Consider the following 12,141-nt stretch of genomic DNA (forward strand, 5'->3'; position numbering starts at 1 on the left):
TGAAATTTCAGAAAGTAATCCCATTTGAGTATCCGCCAAACTGTTTGTTATGAAATTTTGAGATCTTTTTGTACATAAAAGTTGAATTATTTGAATTGTAAATAGTTAAAAATAGTAAAAAATTAAAAAAGTTTTAGCAGGAGGTGAAATTAGTCAAATTTAAGAACACAAATCCTATACTAGTATTGGCGAACTTCTTTCTTGTGAATCTTTTTCCTATTTTTATATTTAAAATTTCGATTATTTAGATCTCAAATAGTAAAAATTACTAAAAAAATTAAGTAACTCTCACAAAAGCAAGAAAATTTTCAAATTTCGTAACACCATTAATCCCCTTTAAGTATTTGGAACAAGTTTCTCATGAAATTTTGAGCAATTTGTATGTAGAAAACCTGAATTACTTAAGTTGTAAATAGTAGAAAGTATAAAAAAACAATTGAAAATTTGTTACCTAGAGATTGAATTTGTTAAATTTCAGAAACTAATTCCATTTGAGTATCCGCCAACATGTTTATTATGAAATTTTGAGTTCTTTTTGTACATAAAATCTCAATTATTTGAATTGTATATAGTTAAAAACAGTAAAGAGAATTAAAAAGTGTTATAGGAGATAGAACTTGTCAAATTTAAGAACACAAATCCTATCCTGGTATTGGCCAACTTGTTTCTTGTTAAATTTTTTGCAAGTTTTGTATGAAAAATATCAATTATTTAAATTTTAAAGAGTAAAAATTAGTAAAAGAGTAAAGAAGTGTCAGAAAAAGAACAAAATTTTCAAATGTCATAACACCAATAATCCCTTTGACAATTTGCAACGAGTTTCATATGAAATTTTGAGGAATTTTTATGTAGAAAGCATGAATTATTTAAATTGTAAATAGTAGAAAGTAGTAAAAAATAATTGAAAAATTATTACCTAGAGATTGAATTTTTGAAATTTTAGAAACTAATCCCATTTGAGTATCCGCCAAACTGTTTGTTATGAAATTTTGAGATCTTTTTGTACATAAAAGTTGAATTATTTGAATTGTAAATAGTTAAAAATAGTAAAAAATTAAAAAAGTTTTAGCAGGAGGTGAAATTAGTCAAATTTAAGAACACAAATCCTATACTAGTATTGGCGAACTTCTTTCTTGTGAATCTTTTTCCTATTTTTATATTTAAAATTTCGATTATTAGATCTCAAATAGTAAAAATTACTAAAAAAATTAAGTAACTCTCACAAAAGTAAGAAAATTTTCAAATTTCGTAACACCATTAATCCCCTTTAAGTATTTGGAACAAGTTTCTCATGAAATTTTGAGCAATTTGTATGTAGAAAACCTGAATTACTTAAGTTGTAAATAGTAGAAAGTATAAAAAAACAATTGAAAATTTGTTACCTAGAGATTGAATTTGTTAAATTTCAGAAACTAATTCCATTTGAGTATCCGCCAACATGTTTATTATGAAATTTTGAGTTCTTTTTGTACATAAAATCTCAATTATTTGAATTGTATATAGTTAAAAACAGTAAAGAGAATTAAAAAAGTGTTATAGGAGATAGAACTTGTCAAATTTAAGAACACAAATCCTATCCTGGTATTGGCCAACTTGTTTCTTGTTAAATTTTTTGCAAGTTTTGTATGAAAAATATCAATTATTTAAATTTTAAAGAGTAAAAATTAGTAAAAGAGTAAAGAAGTGTCAGAAAAAGAACAAAATTTTCAAATGTCATAACACCAATAATCCCTTTGACAATTTGCAACGAGTTTCATATGAAATTTTGAGGAATTTTTATGTAGAAAGCATGAATTATTTAAATTGTAAATAGTAGAAAGTAGTAAAAAATAATTGAAAAATTATTACCTAGAGATTGAATTTTTGAAATTTAGAAACTAATCCCATTTGAGTATCCGCCAAACTCTTTGTTATGAAATTTTGAGATCTTTTTGTACATAAAAGTTGAATTATTTGAATTGTAAATAGTTAAAAATAGTAAAAAATTAAAAAAGTTTTAGCAGGAGGTGAAATTAGTCAAATTTAAGAACACGAATCCTATACTAGTATTGGCGAACTTCTTTCTTGTGAATCTTTTTCCTATTTTTATATTTAAAATTTCGATTATTTAGATCTCAAATAGTAAAAATTACTAAAAAAATTAAGTAACTCTCACAAAAGCAAGAAAATTTTCAAATTTCGTAACACCATTAATCCCCTTTAAGTATTTGGAACAAGTTTCTCATGAAATTTTGAGCAATTTGTATGTAGAAAACCTGAATTATTTAAGTTGTAAATAGTAGAAAGTATAAAAAAACGACTGAAAATTTGTTACCTAGAGATTGAATTTGTTAAATTTCAGAAACTAATCCCATTTGAGTATCCGCCAACATGTTTATTATGAAATTTTGAGTTCTTTTTGTACATAAAATCTCAATTATTTGAATTGTATATAATTAAAAATAGTAAAAAGAATTACAAAAGTGTTACAGGAGATAGAACTTGTCAAATTTAAGAACACAAATCCTATCCTAGTATTGGCCAACTTGTTTCTTGTTAAATTTTTTGCAAGTTTTGTATAAAAATATCAATTATTTAAATTGTAAAGAGTAAAAGTTAGTAAAAAGTAAAGACGTGTCATAAAAAGAACAAAATTTTCAAATGTCATAACACCAATAATCCCTTTGACAATTTGCAACGAGTTTCTTATGAAATTTTGAGGAATTTTTATGTAGAAAACATGAATTATTTAAATTGTAAATAGTGAAAGTAGTAAAAAAATTGAAAAATTTTACCTAGAGATTGAATTTTTAAATTTCAGAAACTAATCCCATTTGAGTATCCGCCAAACTGTTTGTTATCAAATTTTGAGATCTTTTTGTACATAAAATTGAATTATTTGAATTGTAAATAGTTAAAAATAGTAAAAAATTAAAAAAGTTTAGCGGGAGGTGAAATTTGTCAAATTTAAGAAACAAATCCTATACTACTATTGGCCAACTTCTTTCTTGTGAATTTTTTTCCTATTTTTATATTTAAAATTTCATTATTTAGATCTCAAATAGTAAAAATTACTAAAAAAATTAAGTAATTGTCACAAAAGAAGAAAATTTTCAAATTTAGTAACACCATTAATCCCTTTAAGTATTTGGAACAAGTTTCTCATGAAATTTTGAGCAATTTGTATGTACAAAACCTGAATTATTTAAGTTGTACATAGTAGAAAGTATAAAAAAACGACTGAAAATTTCTAACCTAGAGATTGAATTTGTTAAATTTCAGAAACTAATCCCATTTGAGTATCCGCCAACATGTTTAATATGAAATTTTGAGTTCTTTTTGTACATAAAATCTCAATTATTTGAATTGTATATAGTTAAAAATAGTAAAAAGAATTACAAAAGTGTTACAGGAGATAGAACTTGTCAAATTTAAGAACACAAATCCTATCCTGGTATTGGCCAACTTGTTTCTTGTTAAATTTTTTGCAAGTTTTGTATAAAAATATCAATTATTTAAATTTTAAAGAGTAAAAATTAGTAAAAGAGTAAAGAAGTGTCATAAAAAGAACAAAATTTTCAAATGTCATAACACCAATAATCCCTTTGACAATTTGCAACGAGTTTCTTATGAAATTTTGAGGAATTTTTATGTAGAAAACATGAATTATTTAAATTGTAAATAGTAGAAAGTAGTCAAAAAAATTGAAAAATTATTACCTAGAGATTGAATTTTTGAAATTTCAGAAACTAATCCCATTTGAGTATCCGCCAAACTGTTTGTTATCAAATTTTGAGATCTTTTTGTACATAAAAGTTGAATTATTTGAATTGTAAATAGTTAAAAATAGTAAAAAATTAAAAAAGTTTAGCAGGAGGTGAAATTTGTCAAATTTAAGAAAACAAATCCTATACTACTATTGGCCAACTTCTTTCTTGTGAATTTTTTTCCTATTTTTATATTTAAAATTTCGATTATTTAGATCTCAAATAGTAAAAATTACTAAAAAAATTAAGTAACTGTCACAAAAGCAAGAAAATTTTCAAATTTATAACACCATTAATCCCCTTTAAGTATTTGGAACAAGTTTCTCATGAAATTTTGAGCAATTTGTATGTACAAAACCTGAATTATTTAAGTTGTAAATAGTAGAAAGTATAAAAAAACGACTGAAAATTTGTTACCTAGAGATTGAATTTGTTAAATTTCAGAAACTAATCCCATTTGAGTATCCGCCAACATGTTTATTATGAAATTTTGAGTTCTTTTTGTACATAAAATCTCAATTATTTGAATTGTATATAGTTAAAAACAGTAAAGAGAATTAAAAAAGTGTTACAGGAGATAGAACTTGTCAAATTTAAGAACACAAATCCTATCCTGGTATTGACCAACTTGTTTCTTGTTAAATTTTTTGCAAGTTTTGTATAAAAAATATCAATTATTTAAATTTTAAAGAGTAAAAATTTGTAAAAGAGTAAAGAAGTGTCATAAAAAGAACAAAATTTTCAAATGTCATAACACCAATAATCCCATTTGAGTATCTGCCAACCTGTTTGTTATGAAATTTTGAGATCTTTTTTACATATAAGTTACACTATTTGAATTGTAAATAGTTAAAAATAGTAAAAAGAATTAAAAAATTGTTACCCGGAGATGGAATTTGTCAAATTTAAGAACACAAATCCTATCCTAGTATTGGCCAACTCGTTACTTGCGAAATTTTTAGCAATTTTTATATATAAAATATCAATTATTTAAATTGTAAAGAGTTAAAATTAGTAAAAAATTAAAAAAGTTTCACAAAAAGAAGAAAATTTTCAAATTTCATAATACCAACAAGCATGAGACCCGAGCGTACGCACGGGTCGTGTTTTTGGTTTTTAAAATTTTTGTTTAGAAAACAGATTTTAATATTATTATCAATAAATCAATAATTTAATTTAAAAGTTATAGATGTTATAATTGTCAATTTAGATATATTCAAACGATAAATTCATCTAACAATGATATAATTATATATTTATGTATAATTAATTATTGTTATGTATTATGTGTTATATGTTATGTGTTTTTGAGTAATTTGGAATAATCAATTTGTGATGACATAGATTGTTATTTTGTTTAGATTAAGAAATGTCAGTATGATGTTTTTTAGAAGTTTAATTACAAAACATTGTTTGTAATAATAAGTTTAGAGTTTTAGTCAAGATTAAAGAGTAAAAAATAGGTGTTAATTTTTTTGTTTTGGATTTTCTTGTTAGATTTCAAAGTTATTTAAAATATATTTGAAATAACTTAATCATGTTTTTTTTTTATATTTTTAATATTTAAAACAGATTTTATTGTTAATATATATAAATTAGTGATTTGAATAATTATTATTGTTATTGGTTTAATTATTTAAATATTATTCTTATTTAATGATTAATTATTCACCCAACTATAAATTTTGGAAATAAAAGAACACATAGTGGGATAATCCTGACAAAATTTTTCAGATATAGATACTTTATTTCAATCCACACCTCTTGAACTGACATAGTTGGAACACTTTTATTGTATTTGAATTTTTTTATTTTTTATCTTAATTTATATTAAAATTAATGTAATATTCTTATATTCAAATAAATAATTATGAGTAATTTTTATATATAAATTTTAATGATATGAGAAAAAGATAAGTAATTAATTATGATTACTTTTTATATAATATATTAAATAAAATTAAAATTTATAATTAAATTTCTAAATTATAAATTATATTAAAATGAAAGGTATTATATGGATTGTTGTTAAATTAAAATGTAGGCATATTATACAATATAACATAAAATTGATGTTTAAATTTTTCAAAAGAAGCATATTTATAGATATAAACCTATAAACAATTTAAAACATTGAAGAAGCATTTGTTTAATAATAATAATAATAATAGTAATAATAATAATAATAATTATAATAATAATAATAATAATATCAATAACAATAATAATAAAAATATTAATAATATTAACTTTACTAAAACTACAAATATTAATAATAATACTATTACTATGATTAATTGAAATAATATTCTAATACAAATAGTGCTAAGACTAATAATCTATAACAATATATAAAGGGGATTCTCCTTTTTGTGTCCACCTTTAAAAATACTAATTTTACCCTTTAAATATAATAATTTATTAAATTTTTAAAAATTGACTGTTATTTTTACAAATATTTTATAAAATCAGCTATTTCTGCTTCTTCTCCACTTCTTTATTTATTAATGGTTATTCTTTCATCTGTTTTGATATATTTCATTTTATTTTTAATAAATATAATTTTAGGTTATTTATTAACTTAATAATATTATAATATTATCACCTACTAATATAATTTCATATTTATTTACACAAACACAGTAACGTTGTGTTTACGCTGGTTAAAAGAGAATTACGTTATGTTATTTTAATAAGTAATATATTTATGGCTGTTTTATTTTTATGAAAAACACTAATCTGTATAGTTAATAAAATATTATAATAAAATTTAACAAAATATTATATTATCACGCTTTATCTATTAAATGCATAATTTATAATATCTTACATAGTATATATCCAGTACCAGATTCTGTTGTATGATTCCATTTATTAGAAGCCAAAAGTACATATTTTAATAATTAATTTATAAAATTTAAAATATCTCAAAGTTGGACAATAAAAATATAAATATAAAACGTAGTACATTTAAATCATAAAACTGTTTTACTAAACTTTAATACGAAATATTTGAAAAAAAAGACTTTGTTGAAGATTCTTACACTCCATCAAATACTTGATAATGCAATAAGTTGCACCACGTCTTTATCTATGGACATCTCTATCTTCAAAATAAGTTTTTCTACCAATGTTTATCTGTAACTGTAGAAGACTTTTCCTAACACTTAATGGAAAATTCAACTTCACATAATAAGGATAACATGCAGTTGAATTAAATATTCTTATGCGGATAAAATCTCAATAACTAATTTTAATTGTGGTCATTTAAATATTAAATAGTGACATCAAAATAAATATGAAATAATAAATTATTATATATATATATATATATATTATTAATATTGAAATAAAAATAAACTATTATCTAAAATAAAAAAGAAAACGGTAACAGCAACAAATACTCCTATCTAAAATATGGCTTCTAGTAAGATAGATGTGAGTATGGTATTCAACTTTGGAACCTCCTCCTCAGCAACAAATACTTCTATCTTTTCTCATGGGATTGCATCAGCAAATGTCATCTACAATAATAACAGGTATGCAACTAAATATCATAGCCTCTACCAATCTTAGGCTCCAACGGGTCCATCCAAGTGGGTATACGCAAAACACAGCTACTGCATGTCCTTAAAGTACGTGGTTGGATGCTTAGTGGAGACATCAAATAGAGGACTGTCCTTAAAAGTTCTCCTACACTGCTACTCTTGCACCTCTGCAAGATTACACAACATGGCCCGTTTATAGTTAGTCCAAATTACAATAGTTATATGAATCAAAGTCCCTAGTCATTGCATCTTTTATAAGAAAATGTAAATCAGATTTCTTATGCAGCTATGATATAGAAGAAATAAAAGGCTACACACTCGGACATTCTTGTTTAAACTTGTAATAAGGCCTACCTTGCATAATAACGACCTTCAGAGTCATTGCCAACATCATAAAAGTCATCGAAAATACACAAAAATGACCTAGGAGTCTTATTAGGAATTAGGTGGGTGTGGATTTTCTTGGTGAAAAGTATGGAGAAAATGTATTTGAGCCCTCTTTCAGGCATATGTGATTCCTCTGTCCAAAGGTTTGAACCAATGTAGCACGCTTTAGCAGTTAAAGAATCCCCTCTTTCAATTGCCTTCTCTTCCATATACAAATTAATATAAATATATAATAAAAGTGGTATAAATAATGAATGTTGAAAATAATGCACAAAATTTGTACCTCGTAATGAAAACATGCCCCAAAATTTTGAGGAACCACAAAGAAGTGATGTGCCCCCTATGTGAGCCTTCAATAAGGTCAGTTGGAAGAAATAAGCTTTATGGCACTTCTTATCATTTGTGGTCATTGTATACAGGGGTATAAAACCTCTTCTAGATTAAAGTTTCAACAGGGCCAGATAAGAGAAACCGGTGATTAAAGATTTTAGTTGCAAACATATGGTTGAGGCATCTTGGATCTTTTTGCAGAATTTTCTTATTATACTTACTTGGAAGTTCATATACAAAAACCTTCAATCTCACCATGGGATTATCTTCCAATACATCATCAACACTACCTACAGTTGGTTTAACCACAACATGCTTATAACCTCACAAATTTAAAAAGTGTATTAGATTTCAATATATCTCTAGAAATATAATTGTTTAATATAATTAATTGAGAAAGTACAAATAAAACTCTGACCGTGTATAATTGCATATATGAAGCAGCATAAATCTAGATACTGAATAAGAGCTTAGTTTATAAGTTTCATTAAACCATGTGGTTTCAAACTATTTTAATCCAATACACATAAAACATGAGAAAATATGACCAAATCAATTGAAAAGCCTCACATTCAACTACCACATATTTCCAGCTTATTTATTCAAAGAAAATAGTTAGTTGCATTTTATGGCCAACCCTTTTATTTTAATCCCATTTCTGGATGAAATCCACTATGGTTTACCATGCTAAATTCTCTCTCCCTATAGCAATTATCTAAGATTTAAATAGACATCGTTAACCTGCTTCACATTTTATTTATTTCTTATTATTGGTGTAGGATATTCATTAAATAGTAAATATTCACAATTTTGAAATATTCTCATTTAAAACACAACACTTTTAGTTTCAAGTATACTGCATAATTGCCCATTGATCTTTATTTATACCTCTCTTCTCTTATTTGATCTCCTTCCCAAACCCCAAACCCAAACAAATCCTTCCTTAAGAGTTACACATGCATTGAAATGAGGAAATGTTCTAGCCACGTAATCTAAAAAGTAAGCTTTTTGCCACAAATGCAGACAACAATATCCAAGAGGCCTTTCTACTTCAAGTGGTATTTTTTGATTCCAATATATTTTATTGAAGTAAATATTAATAAAAATAAATGTTTAGCACAAATTTTGGCAGCAAGTAGAAGAAAGTTTTCCTACTCTCTCCAAGCATGAAAAAAAAATTGAAGCCTTGTCTACCAATTTTACAAAAAGTTTCCATACTACATTTCAAAAACTAAAAAAGTAAGGACCAGTGTTGTACCTCTGAAAAAAATTGTCAGCGAGAATTATTTCCTCTGTCTCCTTGAACTTCTTTCTAACATCCAAATTTAGGTCCTCGAGCTTTGAGCAGGGCTCAAACTCATTTGCAATATCCCTCACCGTACTAATGATAATAAAATAAGCAGTACATTATAAAGATACATAATGGATATTTTAAGTCATACATTACGAAGACATAATTGATAATATAAATCATATGCAATATCCCTCATCTTCCTGAAAAATGTTTGTGCAAATATAATGACTATTTCACTCTTCACCGAATACAATACAATACCTTTTTCTCAGATGGTATAGCTACCCCATTTGTTGCATTAGATGACCCCGTCCTATAATGAGTACTTGAAATATCAGATCCATCAAACAGAAAGAAGAAAAGAAGAACAACCAAGAAGCAACTAAAAAGTTAATAAATTAAATAAATAGAAAGAAAAGTACATTCATCAAATGAAACAATAAATCGTAACATGTACCTTCTATGTGCTATTTTAACAACAAACACCATCTCCCCAGCATTTCAAACGACTACAGAAAAAGAAAAAAATAAGCACACAGATAAATGAAACGCCTTTTCTTGAAGAGACATAAAAAAAAGGTTTTCTGCAAAGATCAAACATTTGAAAGCAAAATACATAAAACCCAAACCAAGATATGATATAGTTGTAAAATTGTAAAATGGTAAAGACAGAATTGGGAGACATGAAGCATAGAGAACAACACCATCAAGAAAAACATGTACAAAAATCAAGACAGAAACATAGACATCTTCATTTCAGTCATACTTTTTCTTCAATCCACAACCATACACATTACAAAAAATCTTACCCTTTATTCAATCTACAACCAAAGACATCGAAAAAGCAACTAAACACACAATAATGATATTAAAAACAAAAAATAGTAAATATACTTCATGAAAACAAAAGGTTTAGGTTTTTCTTCAAAACAATGAAAAAACAAAAGGTTTAGGCTTTTCTTCAAAACAATGAAAAAAGAAGAAGTAGAAAACAAAAGTAGAAGAAGACCATGAAGGAGGAGAAAGAAAACTCAAGCTACTGACTTTAACCAACTATTAAAACGTACTAATCCAGAGGACACCATCTTCATCACAAAAAACCTAAAAAAAAAAAAATAAACCTTTCATGAAAAAAAGAAGAAGGAACACATAAGAATTAAAAGAAAAATAAATAACACCATAAAAAATAACAGAGAAATCTGAACATAGCTTTCAATAAATACTAACCCACTGCTACAACATATTTAACAGAAAAAAAACTACAGAAACATAACCTTTTATAAAGAAGAAGGACCACAAAAGAAGTAAAAAAATAGCACAATGAAGAACAACAAACAAATCTCAACAACAAACCACAAATAGACGAAAAAAAGAAAAGAAAAGAAGACCACCAACAATAACATCATCATCCTCAGTCATTCTATTTGTTCAAAAATACTTTCTAAAAACAAAAACTTGAACCTTTTCTTCAACCCACAATAATAGATGTATCAAGTATAAAAAAAATAAATACAACAACACCATCAACAACAACAAAACATGTTCAAGATTTTGTTAAAAATACCTTCTAAAAATAAAAACATCAGTGTTTTCTTCAAAACGAAACACATTGCAAAAATTAAATCTTTCACGAAGTAAAAAAAAAAACAGAACAACAACAACAACAAACACAACAACAAACAAAACAAAAAAAAAAAACTTAAGTTGATATGAGGAAAAAGAAAGAAGAAGGATTGAAGAAGAAGGAATACGGAAGAAGAAAAAAAGAAATTACCTCGACGAAGTTGATTCCTTGGAGAAGAAGATCCTACCGATTGCCTTGCAAAAATTAAATCTTTCACAAAGTAAAAAAAAATAACAGAGTAAGAAGAAGAAAGAAAAAAGATCCTTGAAGAAAAAAGAATAAATTAAGAAATAGAAAAAAAATTACCTACACCAATCAAAACTTCTGTCAACCTTCAACAAAAATAAATAGAAAAAAAAACTTAAGTTGGTATGAGGAAGAAGGAAGAAGAAGGATTGAAGAAGAAGAAGAAGAAGAAGAAAAACAGAAGAAGAAGAAGAAGGAAAATGAAAGAAGAAAAAAAAATTACCTCAACGAAGTTGATTGCTTGGGAGAAGAAAACCCTACCGTCAACATTCCACAACAACAAACTGGAAATTAAAAACAAAACGAAAACCTAACTTGATATGAAGAAGAAGAAAGAAGAAGGATTGAAGAAGAAGAAAAAAAGCTAACCTCGAGTAAACTGTTTGCTTTGGAGAAGAATGATGCTGCTGTCTGACAACGTCAATCAATGTTTAAAAAAGACGTTCGAACCGCGAAAACACAACAACATCAAAAAGACAAAAATACCCTCAATTTTAACCATGTGTCAATAAATTAAAATGTCTATTTCAGTAATTTACCTACACTAAGAATTTCTTAGATATATAGTAGATAATCCCTTTGACAATTTGCAACAAGTTTCTTCTGAAATTTTGAGCAATTTTTTTGAAAAAAACATGATTTATTTAAATTGTAAATAGTAGAAAGTAGTAAAAAACAATTGAAAAATTGTTACCTAGAGATTGAATTTTTTAAATTTAGAAACAAATTGCATTTGAGTATCCACGAACCTGTTTGTTATGAAATTTTGAGAACTTTTTGTACATAAAAGATCAATTATTTGAATCGTAAATAGTTAAAAATAGTAAAAAGAATTAAAAAAAGGGTTACCTGGAGATGGAATTTGTCAAATTTAAGAACACAAATCCGATCCTAGTATTGCCCAACTCGTTACTTGCGAAATCTTTAGCAATTTTTATATATAAAATATCAATTATTTAAATTGTA

The 12,141-nt window shown here is 25.6% G+C and overlaps 1 pseudogene; it reads right to left on the reverse strand.

The window, feature by feature from the left end:
• Window positions 1–7,156: 7,156 nt before the first annotated feature.
• On the reverse strand, window positions 7,157–9,794 carry LOC114171299 (annotated as a pseudogene).
• Window positions 9,795–12,141: the final 2,347 nt, after the last annotated feature.

The sequence above is a fragment of the Vigna unguiculata genome, unplaced genomic scaffold (assembly GCF_004118075.2).
Source record: "Vigna unguiculata cultivar IT97K-499-35 unplaced genomic scaffold, ASM411807v1 contig_199, whole genome shotgun sequence".
NCBI classification, from domain to species: Eukaryota; Viridiplantae; Streptophyta; class Magnoliopsida; order Fabales; family Fabaceae; genus Vigna; species Vigna unguiculata.